Source organism: Triturus cristatus, chromosome 9 (genome assembly GCF_964204655.1).
Source record: "Triturus cristatus chromosome 9, aTriCri1.1, whole genome shotgun sequence".
Classification (NCBI taxonomy): domain Eukaryota; kingdom Metazoa; phylum Chordata; class Amphibia; order Caudata; family Salamandridae; genus Triturus; species Triturus cristatus.
This window is the reverse complement of record NC_140592.1, coordinates 523,275,170-523,292,367: the sequence shown is the minus strand read 5'-3', so window position 1 is coordinate 523,292,367 and position 17,198 is coordinate 523,275,170. Positions and strand designations below refer to the sequence as shown.

The following is a 17,198-nucleotide window of genomic DNA, read 5'->3' as shown; positions in this document are numbered from 1 at the left end:
AATTTGTGATCCCCATTAGCTCATGGGGAAATATAAACCAGAATCTTTAATTTGGGTCCCGATAGCTACCATGAGGTAGTGGGGATTCAGAATAGGGCATCTAGTGGTGTGTTTGTATTAAAAAAAAATGATACAGTGGCATCAAGGAAGGGATCCGAAACCACACATGCAAATCGAGATGGGCTATACCTTGAATGCACTAAAGAAAAGTACAAATGCTGTGCCTACATTACTCCCACTAGAAAGTAGTTTCTTCTAGAGGTGTAACCACTGCCAGAGTAAGAAGGGGATAAAGGTAAATGTGGGTGACTTGGTGTTCGCTTATATAGCAGGTGTCTTAAGAAAGCCATCTTCAAGATTTTCTGTTTTGGTTGTTATTCTACACGTTAAGAGAAATGTAGTGCAGTAGAGGAAGGGCCAGATCTCAAGTGATCCATTGTATTGTAGCTGTATTTGTATATCTCATCAGAATCATTATGACCTGCTAAATCACTTCATAATGATGAGCACAAGGCTACTCCACAGATTGTGCTTGGCTGGAAGATTGTGGGTTTATAGAATAGTCTATATGGGAACCTTTTTGGTATCATGATTGATGATCAGTGAGGTGCTCTGAAGGTATTGTGTGTAGATTTGCTTCATCAAGGCATGAAGTGAAGACGATTAAGAGAATTGCACAGACATTCTCAGCATTTACATATATATAATTGGATGAATGTGAGTTCCCTATGTGGGAAGAGTTTTGATGTCATTAGAGATGACCAAAAAGTTGCATGGCTGTGGTCGTGTATCTGCCGTTGGCCATGGATTGCAGCAGAGTATTCAAACATAGTTCTGTATATGCTTCTGTCTACTAGTCTTATGTCAAAGGTCTGTCCTTGTTCTTTTGTGGATTTGGATACAGACTGGAGGCTTCAGTTGTAGAAAACCTGGGCATTTACTGCTGTTGGATATTTCTAATCATTGCTCTGACAGATTTCCAGAGTCTTGCTGCTTGGATGGAGAAGGAGGTCCACTGATGTGTGAAGGCGGTATAGTTAGTGGGAGTGGCAGTTAAAGTACAGTTCCCTTTTTAGTCTGTATCATTTGAGTTTAGGTTGAAAGGGTGGACGAGCACCCTAGATGGCCCTGTAGGTAATTTAGAGTGCCTTGAGGCAGAGGTGTTTCCCTTTATTATCCAGCAGAGCACTTTGAATTGGAGACTGATGTTGTCATGTAGGCATAGGTGTAGTAGTTGTCTAGTGTTGAGCATTAAAATCTTTAGAGTTTTCAGAGTAGGTACAGTGTTGCTTTTTCGGTAGAGTCCATTTGCCTAGTGCAATCATGACCTAACTAGGGCAATGACAGACAGGTGCTTCGGTTTGACACTTATGAGTGGAAAGAAGCATTGAGTGTTCTTCTGGGATAGGATGCGTTTTAGGTGACTTGGTTCACTTATGCGAACATGATAGGCTGGAATCTATAAATACCACAAGGTTTCTTGAATCCGCTGATGTCACTGAAGGGAACCTGAGTTTCTCGAGCCAGATGGTAATAGGTTGGTAGTTCTGCCATTCTCTGCAAATGAGGTTCACAATTTTTGATGGGTTTAATTTTAGTTGGTTCATCAGTTTTGAGTGGTTGAAGGCTTAAAGGCAAAGTTTTAGTTTGGAAGCATCTAGGTCATTTAGTCTTTGAAGCTTCAGGGTGATCTCAGTGTTGTTGGCATACCATTAGCATGTCAATTTGAAAGACTTCATGAGGTCCATTTTGAACAAGGCAGACTGTGAAATAAACGGAATAATTATGGAACCATGAAGCACATCTGAGTTAGTGCAGAAAGGTACTGATGTTAAAGTGGGGGAGGGGTTGAGATGATCCTTGATCTGTTGTTTTGATGCATACTGAAATTCACTATCTGGGCATAATAGTGAAATCTGATATTACAAACCTTATGTCTACAAATCTTAATACAGTTACTGAGAAAATCATATTTCTTATGAAAAATTGCAATATTTGCCCCTACCTTTGATTGGTGAGATCAATATTTGTAGAATGTTTCTTACTAGAATTACATTTTTTTAAATTTGATTATATCCCACTAGAAGCCGAATAAAAGACAAATAAAATATAAGCACTATTTAACACAGCATCTAATAATTGGGAAGTTTGTACCTTACCAGACTATCATTTCTGTGTTTGTCCTTTCGAGTTAAAGCACCTTTGAAAAGTCACAGATCTTCATGATGAGTGAAAATGGGACCCACTTCGTAACTGAATCTTGCTCAAGGGAAAGTTACTTATACAAATGAATCACTTCGAAACATTTTAAAATGTTTGACTAAAGATTATTCAAAATGTAGCAACAAAAGTTGATATGGTGTAAGGGAAATAAAAGGATTAAAATATTATGAGTATTGGGAAATAACTTTAGATGGCCTTCTCAAACAGTTCTAGCAGAAACTGTACATGGGCTTATGTGTTCACTAACACATTAACATTATATCCTAAAGAATGGAAGAACACTGAAAAGATTAATTTAGCAAAGCTTGATGTGGACTTAGACAGTTAGCAAAGTTCTTGCCTTATCCCAGTCTGGTTGGCAATCATTAAAGGTGGAGGATACTGTCCTAAAACATACTAAATACACAGAGCCCAATTCACCAAGGGACATACAACTTGTAAAGTTACGAGTGTGGAGTTTACGCACTCATGACAGAATCTCGGCACACGGGGTAGAATCTCCAGACTGAGCACTGCAGTGCAAAGATTTCGCCCGAGTGCGGAGATTCTGCACTTATAACTTTGCAAGTCAGAAGTTCCTTTGTGAATCAGGCTCACAAAGGTAGACTCAGCCATTCAAAGAGGTTATTCTGACATACTCTCTATTTGAGTGCAGGAATCTACTTGACTGATTTTTAGGAACTGTTGAAGATGGTTGAAGAGCCCAGAGATAGCTCAACTCAACATAAGTAGAAGGTATGCGATGTTTAGGGACTTCCTCATCGATAAGATGTTTAATGGAGTTGGAGCAGTAGCCTTTCCTGGTAGAGCATTTGCCACAGTATATTGTCCCCTGTACCTATGTGATTGGTATAGCAATGCAACCCAGATGTCCCCTGCCCTCAGGATGCCATTCTTTGGAACAAAAGTATTTGTCGAGGAGTTAGAAGACAAGGTCCAGGAAATATTTAAGGAGGAAAAGCATTATTCATCATGCATGAAGGTTAAGTGGCCTACTTCCGCCTCTTCCCTACAGCTCTTACTAGATCACCAATCTTAGAAGGCATAGAGACATTTGAGAATTGGGCAGTTGGTTTAGAAAACGAAAAGCAGAGAGTATCCTCGCCAGTAAATACTCAGCTTTCCTCACTATATAAAAAGGCCCCAGGTGAACTGTAAGAGTTAGGATCCAATCGTCTGCTCGTATGTGGTAAAAAATTACTTCAGATTCCTGTGTCCCCAACGTAGGCTGAATGGGGTATTCCAGTAAGTACTCTTCACTGACCCATAGTTATAAGTCAGCCTGACTCTGGCCATGTCAGTCTGACAAGAGAAAGGCTTTCAAAATGGGACGACTGCAATTTCTGCAGAATGGGGCATCCACATGCTGATCCAGTGGTGCAACAAAGAAGTCGGGATAATTCAGTCTTTTTGGATTCTGAATAGTCATATACCTCAGCAAGGTGAACATATGGCTGTGATCATTCACACTCAAATGAACCTTAAAAAGAATAATATACCTAGCAATAACAGTTATCTTCATGGTGACCCTGGATCTGACAGAAGCTTACTTGCAAGTGAATGTTTCTACTCGCCTTTGGCAGTTCCTTTTAAAAAAAAATGTTTTATTAAAATTTCAAAGACATACAATGTCCAAACATGTGAACGACATACAGACCACTGTACTACAACATGCTTCATCCAGTTACAGCAATTGTTTGATGTTACCTCATGATATCTTTACTACAAAAACACAGTCACTATACACAGTTAATCAACCTGGTTCATGCGCAGATATTCAACCAAATATTTCCAGTAGTCTCTTGGCTTGGATCTGGCAGGCAGTTCTTCTTCGTAAGTTTTCAACACATCCTTACAATATGCCATATCTTGAAGCCACTGTTTAACTTTAGGGGCTTCTCTACTACCCCAACACATTGAAATTCGGCGCTTAACTAGAAGTAAAGCGATCTTACAAAATTTGCGTTTAGTGGCGCGCACATTCCGGACTAGTCCCAGTAAACAGGTGCGACTAGAGCAGATAATAGTAATACCCACCATGTCACCCAGAGCCTGCGTAACCTTTTCCCAAAACTCATGTACATGCAAGATGCAGGAAATCTTCTGGTTCAGTACTACAATGTTGACACTTCGCATCTGTGCGTAATCCATACCTACAAAGCCTAGCTGGTGTGTAATAAGTTTGGTGAAGGTATTTGAGGTGCAATAGTCGCAAATTTCCATTGGGGGGTCAGCATTTCTGTGAGAGAACATGCCACCGACCACTCCTCCTCTGTTAGCGGGACATCTAGTACATCATTCCACTTTGTAAGTGCCCTATGTGTCGTATCCGCAATATCCTCCTGTAGTGTAGTGTATAGCTTAGACACCAACTGTTTGTTACTGGTCGTAGTGAGTATCATTTGTAACGCTTTCAATTGCGGCGGTTCCGCTGGGTAAGTAGGATATAATTTCTTAATAGCGCCTTGTAACCTATGGTATGTGAAACGAAACAGTAAGGTTTGATTACTAATTAATATAGGTAAGGTTTTGCAGCGCTTTAAATGTAGCATTATGGTATACGTCCCCCATAGTATCTATACTCACCTGTTTCAACAGTCCCATTCCCACCTCTTCCTATGTGACCGATAGCTCTGGGTGATGATGCACCGGCAAGGCAGGGGCATATAGGGGCAATTTATGTGATAATCTACCCATTTTGCGCCAGGCAGCATTCGTCGTATCAATCGTATTTATGTCTTTATTGTGTAAAGGTGGTCTGCGATGGGTTACTATAGCTGTCAATGGGACTAGGAACGCATCTCCTTCCTCTATGGCCACGTGTGTGAGATAGGGGACCTGATGATACCAATAATGCGCATATTGCGCTTGTGCACATAAAAAATAAAGCAAGAAATCCGGTACTTTAAAACCACCCCTGGAATAGGGCAATGTCAGAGCTCGTAGTTCGATGCGGGCCTGTTTGCCCGCCCAAATCAGACGAGTCACTAATGATGTCAATCTGCGAAATACTTCACTCGGAGGTGTAATTGGTATATTGTTAAAAAGATATAGTAAGCTTGGTAACATGACAATCTTAACAATGGCTAGTCGGTCAGCTAGCGATAATGGCAATTGAATCCAGCGCCCTATTTTGTCTTCCAGCACACTAATCGCCCTACCATAATTTGTGCGAATTACAACTTCCGGGTCTCGATGGTACCAAACGCCAAGGTATTTTTACGGGATCTGATTGCCACTCCAAAGGGAATTCCATAGAGTGAGGCTGTGTGGTGTCAGTTAGTGGTATTATCAGGGATTTTGACCAGTTGATCTGGAGCCCAGACTGTCTCCAAATTTAATATACTCCCGAAATAAAGGAGCTAAATGCTGTTCTGGGTCCCGCACATATAACATCATATCATCTGCATATAGAGATATATGCAATGGTCGCTGTGGAAATTGGAGAGCAGAATAATGATGTCCCTGTCTAATTTTACAAGCTAACAGTTCAAGCGCTATCGCGAATTGCAATGGGGACAGCGGGCATCCTTGCCTTGTTCCCCTTGCAATCGGCACAGTATCGGAGGTATAGTTGCTGACTCTTATACGCGCTGTTGGCTTAGTGTACAGCATTTGCACCCATTGCAGAAAGATAGGGGGAAACCCCATTCTCCTTAACACTGCGGTTAGATATGGCCATTCTATAGAATCAAATGCTTTGGCTGCATCTAGCATAACTGCAGCCGCCTTAGTGTTTGGAATTAAATGATGTGAAAGTGCGAAAAGTGTTCTGGTGTTGTGCGCTGTTGACCTTGTAGGGATAAATCCTGACTGATCAGGTAGTATCAAGTTGGTCATTAGGGGCTGCAATCTGGTTGCTAGAATTTTAACTAATATTTTGGTGTCTACATTTATTAGCGATAGGGGCCTATATGAATCATAGTATTCTGGGACTTTGGTTGGTTTGAGGAGGGTAATTAGCACGGCTTCGCTCAACGTGGGAGGTAACAACAGCTTATCATAGGCGTCACCATACATCGCAACTAAACGGGGGGCTAATTGATCTACAAACGATTTATAAAATTCACATGTGAAGCCGTCCGGGCCCGGAGCTTTACCATTGGGAAGCGATTTAATGATTTCTGTTACCTCCTCTACAGTAATTGGCAATGACAAGTATTCCCTTTGTGCATCTGATAACCATGCTATGGTGACATCTTCTAAGTACTCCATAACGAGGGTGAGGCAGTGGGCTGCGACTTGTATAACGCACCATATGTTTTCATGGATTCTTGCAATATCCCCTGCGCATCATTACGTGTAGTCCCAGTTTCATCCCTGATGGTTAGGACGGTCTGCGGAGCACGCCCTTCACAAATTTTAGAAGCCAATTTTTTACCAGGTCTACCTCCTTCGCCGTAGGATCTTGCACTGGTGCGTTTGGCTATATACTTAAGTTTGTCTTCTGCGTACGACTGGTATTCCAACATTACAACCCTTATGTCCCCCAATACTTTTGCATTTTGTGTAGTTTCGTATTCTCGTTCTAATAGTTTCAATTTATCCTCCCGTATACTAAGCTGCCTACGAATATCCTTCAAAATTCCCGCGTTTGTACTTATACCAGTGGTTCCCAAACTTTTTCCACCCACGGCTCCCTTGCCCTATTGGCCGTTTGCTGCGGCTCCCCAATATGTTACATTCTTTTGGCGGTGGGGGGATGTAAACCCAGCCTTAGGAGTACTTCCATTTTTCATCCTGAAAATAATTGGGATGAAGCCGACAAAGGTATTATAATGATTGATGTGGGGCTCACTCTTTCGAACCAAATGGGGGGAAAGATGGGGGTGGGGGGGAATGAAAAAACGTATTCTCATGGGCACCTTTTGCATGATTGCTAGGTGTAAGAGTGCAGCTATTGTGAGTTTCATCATTTGTGGCGTCAAAGCACATTGGATATGTGTAGAATGGAGTGGTGCATGGCTGCACTTTAACAAACCAGGGGCACTTAGATCCTGCAGAGGGCATAGCAGCCCTTATATTCCTTGGATGCACTGGAAGACCTGGAGTGTGCACTGGGGGCTCTTTGGCATGCACTGGATAGCCCTATGATTGGCAGTGCAAGCCCAGAAATGAGCTTTGGAAGCCCTCTCATATGTGCTCACAGATCTGGAATGCGCATTGTCAGTATTATGGTGTGCATGGCCAGCCATGGAATCTGAAGCAAGCTTCCCCCTGCTGCCTTAGTACTTAATGTTTTGCTTATTGTTGTGCTCCTGTCCTGTTATCAGTGTCCCACCATGCCTTGTTTACTACACTTCACAATAAGCGTTGCTAAATCATTTCCACTGAGTCTACACAGCAAGCAGTTGGGGAGAGTCAAAGATAGACTTCTATATTCATGTGAGCACAGTGCTGCCTGCATCAAGGCTAACTCAGGACCAACAGATGCATGATTGGAGAGGTTAATTTTAATGCAGGAAACTATATTATGAAACAATAAGTAAACTACACCGTATTAATGTACATTTCAATTTACGGTGCTTTTGCAGCCCATTTGTTTTGCATCAGTCTAGTCCGGGAGGCATAATTAAAAAGCATGACTTGTTCGAACAGGACATTCAAAGCAGTGACATATATAAGACAAAAATGTCCTTGGACTATTATGGTGACATTGTGCAAAATCTAACAAGAGGGTTGTTTTGAATCTCACGGTGGCACACATCAGGAGCGAAATGCTGGCTGTGTCTGAGTGCGCAGGACTCATTTGAATATTGAAAGGCAATCACTGTCCTTGCACAACCTCATTGTGCAAAATAGAAAATTGTGAAGGCAAAGACAAAGTACAATCGTCAGTGGCATGTCAGGAAGTGGAGATCAGTGAGTGGGTGGTGGAGCCTACACCCAGAGGGCAGCACATACTACTTGATCCGTGCATTGAGGACATGGATAAAGCAAATAGGAAATGTCATGTTAATGACGAATAGCAGCAGACATAGACAAGTATTGTTCTCAAGCCATAAATTAGAGAAGCAAATGCACATAATTTGCACTATAATCCAGGATTAGTCTTTCCAAACTCTCTATGACCCACAGGTTTTGCACAGCTCTTAGCAGCTGGCACATTTACCAACTGAGATAATTCCCATTATATGTGTAAATCTGAGAACACGGCTAGTGGCCATGAGTTTTCCCCTGCCCACTTGTGCCTGCACTGCTGCACCAGAGAGGGCTCCCCGGCGCTGTGAATCATTATTCTTCAAGGGCGTTGTGTGTAAAAGCAGGTTGTCTGCAAATGTTTAGTTTCGCTTTGAGCGCCGCAGGACGTTTTATTTCCTTCTTAAGTAACACCTCCGACCCGAATCCTGGCTGCCCTGTCTGCCAACTTGCTGTCCTTGGGTATCCCACGTAGGCCCCATCCTACTCCCCTTGAATGGTTCTGCCTGAACTTCCTAATCACGGTGCTGCAGTGCATGCGCGTTTCCGTCCGTTTGTAGGAGTGTTATGCAAGGCTTCCTCCCTCCTTGCTGAGTGGTCCCTGGGAGCAAGGGAATTGTGCACTCGCTAGGCGTGTGGGATTTATTACCTTTCTCCTGAACTCCAGTTTCCCCGCTCCTTTTGAACTGCATTACTGAAAGAATAAACAAAACCGCCACCGATTACAAATCAGTGTCTGAAGCATCCTGCCCTCCACCGCAGGTATTACTCTTATCAGAGGCGCAACTAGAGCCAAATTTCGGGGGGGGGGTGGGGGGGGGGGCTAAGAAAAATTTCGCGGGGGGGGGGCTGAACCTTTTAAGCCATAGGCAGAGTGGAGCTGCAGGGGCTCTTAGAAGGGGTGAAACAACAGCGAGGCCTCATTAACATGCAAATGGTCTTTTAAAGACCTGTGAAGTGCTCGGGTGCGGCTGTGTGTGCGCCGCGAGGCTGTCTCATCCCGGGCTACCACACGCGACGGGGGGGGGGGGCTGAAGCCCTGTGAGTCCAATGGGTGTTGCGCGCCTGACTCTTATTGTGTATCAGTCAGTGGTTCTCAAACTGTGAGCTTGGTGCGTATCTGTTTGCGGCGCCCCTGGCTAGTTTTGATGGCGCACCAGGGTGCCGCGGCGCACAGATTGGGAACCACTGACTTATACAGACTCCCCTAATTGTAGCTTTAAAAGCTTCCCACAACAGGCTAGGATCTTCAGTGGTGAACTCATTCAACACAAAGTAGTCTGTGATAGCCGTATTAATGGTATCCATGTATACGGAGTCTAACAGTGCTTTCGCATTAAATCTCCAACTATATGGGGGTAGCATGTAGTGTGGTATATTAACAGACAGCAGTATTGGATTATGATCGGACAATGTTTTGGGTAAGTGCTTTATAGCCCGTGTCTACAGCACCGCGTCTTCAGTCCCAACCCAATAATCTATACGTGACCAGCTGTTGTGCGCTGCTGATGTGTGTGTGGCCTCCATACCTCCCGGATTTTTGATTCTCCAGATGTCATTAAGATGCATCTCAGTCATAATGTCTTTCAACTTCCTCACTGCCTTTCGATGTGATTCCGTAGTTGCGCCCGATCTTTCAAGATGTTCATCTAGCACGAGATTAAAATCCGCCCCCCCAAAATAAAGTCCTGCCTGTTAAATCATGTAATTTTTGCCAGATCGCATGATAAAAATCAGGGTCATCAGTATTTGGACCATAGGTGTTAATGAATGCTAGCTAAGTGTCCCTGTGACAATAACGTATCTCCCCTGGTCATCAACAGGGGTAGTTTCTACAGTAAATTGCGTCCCTTTTTTTAATAGTATAATAATCCCTCTAGAATATGAGGAGTATACTGAGTGATGAGCAATATGTGTTTCTTGTAAAAGGCAATATCAATATGAAGCCTGTCAAAATATGCAAATATTTGTCGGATTTTCTTGTGGTTGTTAAGCCCCCTGACGTTCCAGGTGATCAAGTTCAGATGCGTTGGCCGCACGTCATTAGTATTACAGGAGACAATGGTCCCTGAAAGCAAAAGAATATTAGCGAACAACAATGAATATAGCCAAAATTGGTACTATATTATAACCTATGTCCAGCCGGACAAGGCAACTTTAATAAGAAACAGTAATTAGCAATGATCAAAAGAATGCAAGCAAGGTGTTGGTGGGACACAAGCCTGTATCCTACGGCTTACATATCAAGAGGACATAAAGTTTTGGAAAAACATACAGGCAATTGTAGTGATGTTTCTACGTCAGAGAATAATAGGTAGTGAAACATCTTAGTATAAAACTTGCCACCTTCACAACATTTCATACACATAAATTGTTAGTGTGTAAGGTGAACTACATAGTCGACGACGTTTCGATCCTTAACGGGGAGATTTAGGATCATCATCAGGACTGATTAGTATGAATTGCCCATTAAAAATGCCTGATTTGACAACATTTAGTACAAACAACAACATAAATAATGACGAATGAGAGAAATAGGGGAAAAAGGAAAAAGGAAACATGGTGGTTAAGGGTTAATTTAAAATAAAATTACAGTATAAGACAATGGTGTCAGAACACGGGCCAGTCTATATATCGGAAACCGTAGTGGATTCAACATAACAGAATTATGGCATTTAGTTTCATGAACATTTGGAAGTAATTGAAAAGCTTAGAAGTAAGTGGCGGTGACCATGCTATCACGGGAATATGTGCCAGAGAATAACCATTAACGCGGGTGAACGGCGGTGAATTGGGAGAGTGAGAGAGAACTTGTGCGGCATTGTGGTGGCGGGCGGGGCGGGGGTAACGTGAAAAAGAATTACCTCGGATTTTGACAAGTTAAACCAAAGTTGGTAAAATGTCTATGTCCAATGACTTGAGCGAAATAGATCGGCCTGCGGAGGAAGTTATTCAAAGTTTAAAAATCGAGGCGGGAAAAGTGAGAGGGTGAAGCGAATACGAAGCGGGGACATTTTTTACCTCGGGTTGTAAAGTGATACAACAAAATGGAAATTCGTCTGGGTCCGATGACCTGAGCGAAATAGAGACTCCAAGTAATATGCCTGCGGAGGAAATAGCGAATTGTGAATCGAGGCAGGGAAGGAGAGAGTGATCACGCCTAAGGGGTAACGGGCTTACCTGGACAATGAGGTTCAATAGAGGCAACACGATGATGCAGTATCTATCGAGGGAAAAGGGGAGGAGGGAATTAAGAAGGGGTCTCACATTGTGACCGCGGGGTAAGGAGCAGGCATGGAGACTGTGGCTGACATACCTCGATACAATGAAGGAGATATGATCCGTGGGGGTCTGCAGGACAGCGCGTTCGGTCAATCCCGGATAGGCTGTGGGGAAGGGAGTTCATTTGCCGCTGTCTAGTAAGTGCGAATGATCACGTGATCTGTCACATGATGGTCAGGTGGTCCGGGAAGTGCAAAGAGGGCGAGTGAAGGAGAGCCGGGGATTTTGGGCGCCATATTGGGTGAGTGAAAAAACGGGTGAATACCGCCGAGACAAAGGAGAGAGATCCAAGATTGAAGGAAGAGTAAGAGGTCAGGAAAGGATAATATAGGGAGCAAGCATATTGGGTCAAAGTCCATAAAAACGCAAATGATTGTCTAACATAGTGAGCGTAACTTCTTCAATAATTCAGCTGGTGCAAAAGTAAAAAATAAAAAATAAAAATAAGGAAATAATAAAGGGTCATAGTTCTTCAGATGAGCAAAGGCTCTGTGTTTACTTCACGAGTTCCGGACATGCCCATAGTGAGGAGACCATGGGATCAAAGTAAAGTAGTCCAATCCTCTAGGCGATTCAATCCTTTGTGTATGCTTCCTGTTTTCAAAATCCATTTTAATTCTTCTTTATTCAGTAGTTGGGATATATCTGCACCTCTGGGTGGGATTTTTACAACAGAAACGACTGTCCAACGAATGTCATCCTCAGTATGGCCAGCATTCTCAAAATGTTCCACCAACGGTGCATTAGGTGTTTTGCACCTCAATCTGCTTCTGTGTTGGCAGATTCTGATCCGGATTTTTTGTGTTGTTTGACCTATGTAAATCATTTCACAGGGGCACAAAATTGCATAAATAACATTACAGGTGTTACAGTTACTGAAATGATTATGGGGTTTACGTATGTTGCCAAATACGAACTCTTTACAATCAGTAGTGAATTCACAAACAGAGCAATTTCCACATTTGTTATGCCCAACAACAGCAGGTAAGGACCAATGGTTGAGGAGTGTACCGGTGTTCTTGGTGTCAGGGAGTGCTGCTCTAATCAAATGGTCTTTGATATTTTTGTTTCTCTTAAAAGCAAAAAGAGGTTTCTCAAGGTTCAGTATTCCTGCATTCAACACACCCCAGTGTTTGAGAATACTTTTTCGTAATTTATTGGAGGAAGGGCAGAAAGTCGTAACGCAAACTATGCGGTTCTCCTTTTTCTTGGTTTTAGGTTCCAAGAGGACATCCCTCGGACAATACCATGCTCTTTTTAGGGCACTGCGGATTCGTTTTTTTGGGTATCCTCTAGAGCAGTGGTTCCCAATCTGTGCGCCGCGGCACCCTGGTGCGCCATCAAAACTAGCCAGGGGCGCCGCAAACAGATACGCACCAAGCTCACAGTTTGAGAACCACTGACTGATACACAATAAGAGTCAGGCGCGCAACACCCATTGGACTCACAGGGCTTCAGCCCCCCCCCCCCGTCGCGTGTGGTAGCCCGGGATGAGACAGCCTCGCGGCGCACACACAGCCGCACCCGAGCACTTCACAGGTCTTTAAAAGACCATTTGCATGTTAATGAGGCCTCGCTGTTGTTTCACCCCTTCTAAGAGCCCCTGCAGCTCCACTCTGCCTATGGCTTAAAACAGTGGTTCCCAATCTGTGCGCCGCGGCACCCTGGTGCGCCATCAAAACTAGCCAGGGGCGCCGCAAACAGATACGCACCAAGCTCACAGTTTGAGAACCACTGACTGATACACAATAAGAGTCAGGCGCGCAACACCCATTGGACTCACAGGGCTTCAGCCCCCCCCCCCCGTCGCGTGTGGTAGCCCGGGATGAGACAGCCTCGCGGCGCACACACAGCCGCACCCGAGCACTTCACAGGTCTTTAAAAGACCATTTGCATGTTAATGAGGCCTCGCTGTTGTTTCACCCCTTCTAAGAGCCCCTGCAGCTCCACTCTGCCTATGGCTTAAAAGGTTCAGCCCCCCCCCCGCGAAATTTTTCTTAGCCCCCCCCCCCACCCCCCCCCCGAAATTTGGCTCTAGTTGCGCCTCTGATAAGAGTAATACCTGCGGTGGAGGGCAGGATGCTTCAGACACTGATTTGTAATCGGTGGCGGTTTTGTTTATTCTTTCAGTAATGCAGTTCAAAAGGAGCGGGGAAACTGGAGTTCAGGAGAAAGGTAATAAATCCCACACGCCTAGCGAGTGCACAATTCCCTTGCTCCCAGGGACCACTCAGCAAGGAGGGAGGAAGCCTTGCATAACACTCCTACAAACGGACGGAAACGCGCATGCACTGCAGCACCGTGATTAGGAAGTTCAGGCAGAACCATTCAAGGGGAGTAGGATGGGGCCTACGTGGGATACCCAAGGACAGCAAGTTGGCAGACAGGGCAGCCAGGATTCGGGTCGGAGGTGTTACTTAAGAAGGAAATAAAACGTCCTGCGGCGCTCAAAGCGAAACTAAACATTTGCAGACAACCTGCTTTTACACACAACGCCCTTGAAGAATAATGATTCACAGCGCCGGGGAGCCCTCTCTGGTGCAGCAGTGCAGGCACAAGTGGGCAGGGGAAAACTCATGGCCACTAGCCGTGTTCTCAGATTTACACATATAATGGGAATTATCTCAGTTGGTAAATGTGCCAGCTGCTAAGAGCTGTGCAAAACCTGTGGGTCATAGAGAGTTTGGAAAGACTAATCCTGGATTATAGTGCAAATTATGTGCATTTGCTTCTCTAATTTATGGCTTGAGAACAATACTTGTCTATGTCTGCTGCTATTCGTCATTAACATGACATTTCCTATTTGCTTTATCCATGTCCTCAATGCACGGATCAAGTAGTATGTGCTGCCCTCTGGGTGTAGGCTCCACCACCCACTCACTGATCTCCACTTCCTGACATGCCACTGACGATTGTACTTTGTCTTTGCCTTCACAATTTTCTATTTTGCACAATGAGGTTGTGCAAGGACAGTGATTGCCTTTCAATATTCAAATGAGTCCTGCGCACTCAGACACAGCCAGCATTTCGCTCCTGATGTGTGCCACCGTGAGATTCAAAACAACCCTCTTGTTAGATTTTGCACAATGTCACCATAATAGTCCAAGGACATTTTTGTCTTATATATGTCACTGCTTTGAATGTCCTGTTCGAACAAGTCATGCTTTTTAATTATGCCTCCCGGACTAGACTGATGCAAAACAAATGGGCTGCAAAAGCACCGTAAATTGAAATGTACATTAATACGGTGTAGTTTACTTATTGTTTCATAATATAGTTTCCTGCATTAAAATTAACCTCTCCAATCATGCATCTGTTGGTCCTGAGTTAGCCTTGATGCAGGCAGCACTGTGCTCACATGAATATAGAAGTCTATCTTTGACTCTCCCCAACTGCTTGCTGTGTAGACTCAGTGGAAATGATTTAGCAACGCTTATTGTGAAGTGTAGTAAACAAGGCATGGTGGGACACTGATAACAGGACAGGAGCACAACAATAAGCAAAACATTAAGTACTAAGGCAGCAGGGGGAAGCTTGCTTCAGATTCCATGGCTGGCCATGCACACCATAATACTGACAATGCGCATTCCAGATCTGTGAGCACATATGAGAGGGCTTCCAAAGCTCATTTCTGGGCTTGCACTGCCAATCATAGGGCTATCCAGTGCATGCCAAAGAGCCCCCAGTGCACACTCCAGGTCTTCCAGTGCATCCAAGGAATATAAGGGCTGCTATGCCCTCTGCAGGATCTAAGTGCCCCTGGTTTGTTAAAGTGCAGCCATGCACCACTCCATTCTACACATATCCAATGTGCTTTGACGCCACAAATGATGAAACTCACAATAGCTGCACTCTTACACCTAGCAATCATGCAAAAGGTGCCCATGAGAATACGTTTTTTCATTCCCCCCCACCCCCATCTTTCCCCCTATTTGGTTCGAAAGAGTGAGCCCCACATCAATCATTATAATACCTTTGTCGGCTTCATCCCAATTATTTTCAGGATGAAAAATGGAAGTACTCCTAAGGCTGGGTTTACATCCCCCCACCGCCAAAAGAATGTAACATATTGGGGAGCCGCAGCAAACGGCCAATAGGGCAAGGGAGCCGTGGGTGGAAAAAGTTTGGGAACCACTGGCTTAAAAGGTTCAGCCCCCCCCCGCGAAATTTTTCTTAGCCCCCCCCCCCCACCCCCCCCCCGAAATTTGGCTCTAGTTGCGCCTCTGATAAGAGTAATACCTGCGGTGGAGGGCAGGATGCTTCAGACACTGATTTGTAATCGGTGGCGGTTTTGTTTATTCTTTCAGTAATGCAGTTCAAAAGGAGCGGGGAAACTGGAGTTCAGGAGAAAGGTAATAAATCCCACACGCCTAGCGAGTGCACAATTCCCTTGCTCCCAGGGACCACTCAGCAAGGAGGGAGGAAGCCTTGCATAACACTCCTACAAACGGACGGAAACGCGCATGCACTGCAGCACCGTGATTAGGAAGTTCAGGCAGAACCATTCAAGGGGAGTAGGATGGGGCCTACGTGGGATACCCAAGGACAGCAAGTTGGCAGACAGGGCAGCCAGGATTCGGGTCGGAGGTGTTACTTAAGAAGGAAATAAAACGTCCTGCGGCGCTCAAAGCGAAACTAAACATTTGCAGACAACCTGCTTTTACACACAACGCCCTTGAAGAATAATGATTCACAGCGCCGGGGAGCCCTCTCTGGTGCAGCAGTGCAGGCACAAGTGGGCAGGGGAAAACTCATGGCCACTAGCCGTGTTCTCAGATTTACACATATAATGGGAATTATCTCAGTTGGTAAATGTGCCAGCTGCTAAGAGCTGTGCAAAACCTGTGGGTCATAGAGAGTTTGGAAAGACTAATCCTGGATTATAGTGCAAATTATGTGCATTTGCTTCTCTAATTTATGGCTTGAGAACAATACTTGTCTATGTCTGCTGCTATTCGTCATTAACATGACATTTCCTATTTGCTTTATCCATGTCCTCAATGCACGGATCAAGTAGTATGTGCTGCCCTCTGGGTGTAGGCTCCACCACCCACTCACTGATCTCCACTTCCTGACATGCCACTGACGATTGTACTTTGTCTTTGCCTTCACAATTTTCTATTTTGCACAATGAGGTTGTGCAAGGACAGTGATTGCCTTTCAATATTCAAATGAGTCCTGCGCACTCAGACACAGCCAGCATTTCGCTCCTGATGTGTGCCACCGTGAGATTCAAAACAACCCTCTTGTTAGATTTTGCACAATGTCACCATAATAGTCCAAGGACATTTTTGTCTTATATATGTCACTGCTTTGAATGTCCTGTTCGAACAAGTCATGCTTTTTAATTATGCCTCCCGGACTAGACTGATGCAAAACAAATGGGCTGCAAAAGCACCGTAAATTGAAATGTACATTAATACGGTGTAGTTTACTTATTGTTTCATAATATAGTTTCCTGCATTAAAATTAACCTCTCCAATCATGCATCTGTTGGTCCTGAGTTAGCCTTGATGCAGGCAGCACTGTGCTCACATGAATATAGAAGTCTATCTTTGACTCTCCCCAACTGCTTGCTGTGTAGACTCAGTGGAAATGATTTAGCAACGCTTATTGTGAAGTGTAGTAAACAAGGCATGGTGGGACACTGATAACAGGACAGGAGCACAACAATAAGCAAAACATTAAGTACTAAGGCAGCAGGGGGAAGCTTGCTTCAGATTCCATGGCTGGCCATGCACACCATAATACTGACAATGCGCATTCCAGATCTG

General features: G+C 44.2%; 1 protein-coding gene and 1 long non-coding RNA gene across 3 annotated transcripts in view; one reads left to right on the top strand and one right to left on the bottom strand.

Moving 5' to 3' along the window:
* The window catches only part of LOC146798232 (endothelial PAS domain-containing protein 1-like), a 522,541-nt gene that overhangs the window by 316,282 nt on the left and 189,061 nt on the right, over positions 1 to 17,198 (bottom strand). The window lies entirely within an intron of this gene.
* Positions 1 to 17,198, top strand: part of LOC146798233 (uncharacterized) — a 94,884-nt gene that overhangs the window by 18,302 nt on the left and 59,384 nt on the right. The window lies entirely within an intron of this gene.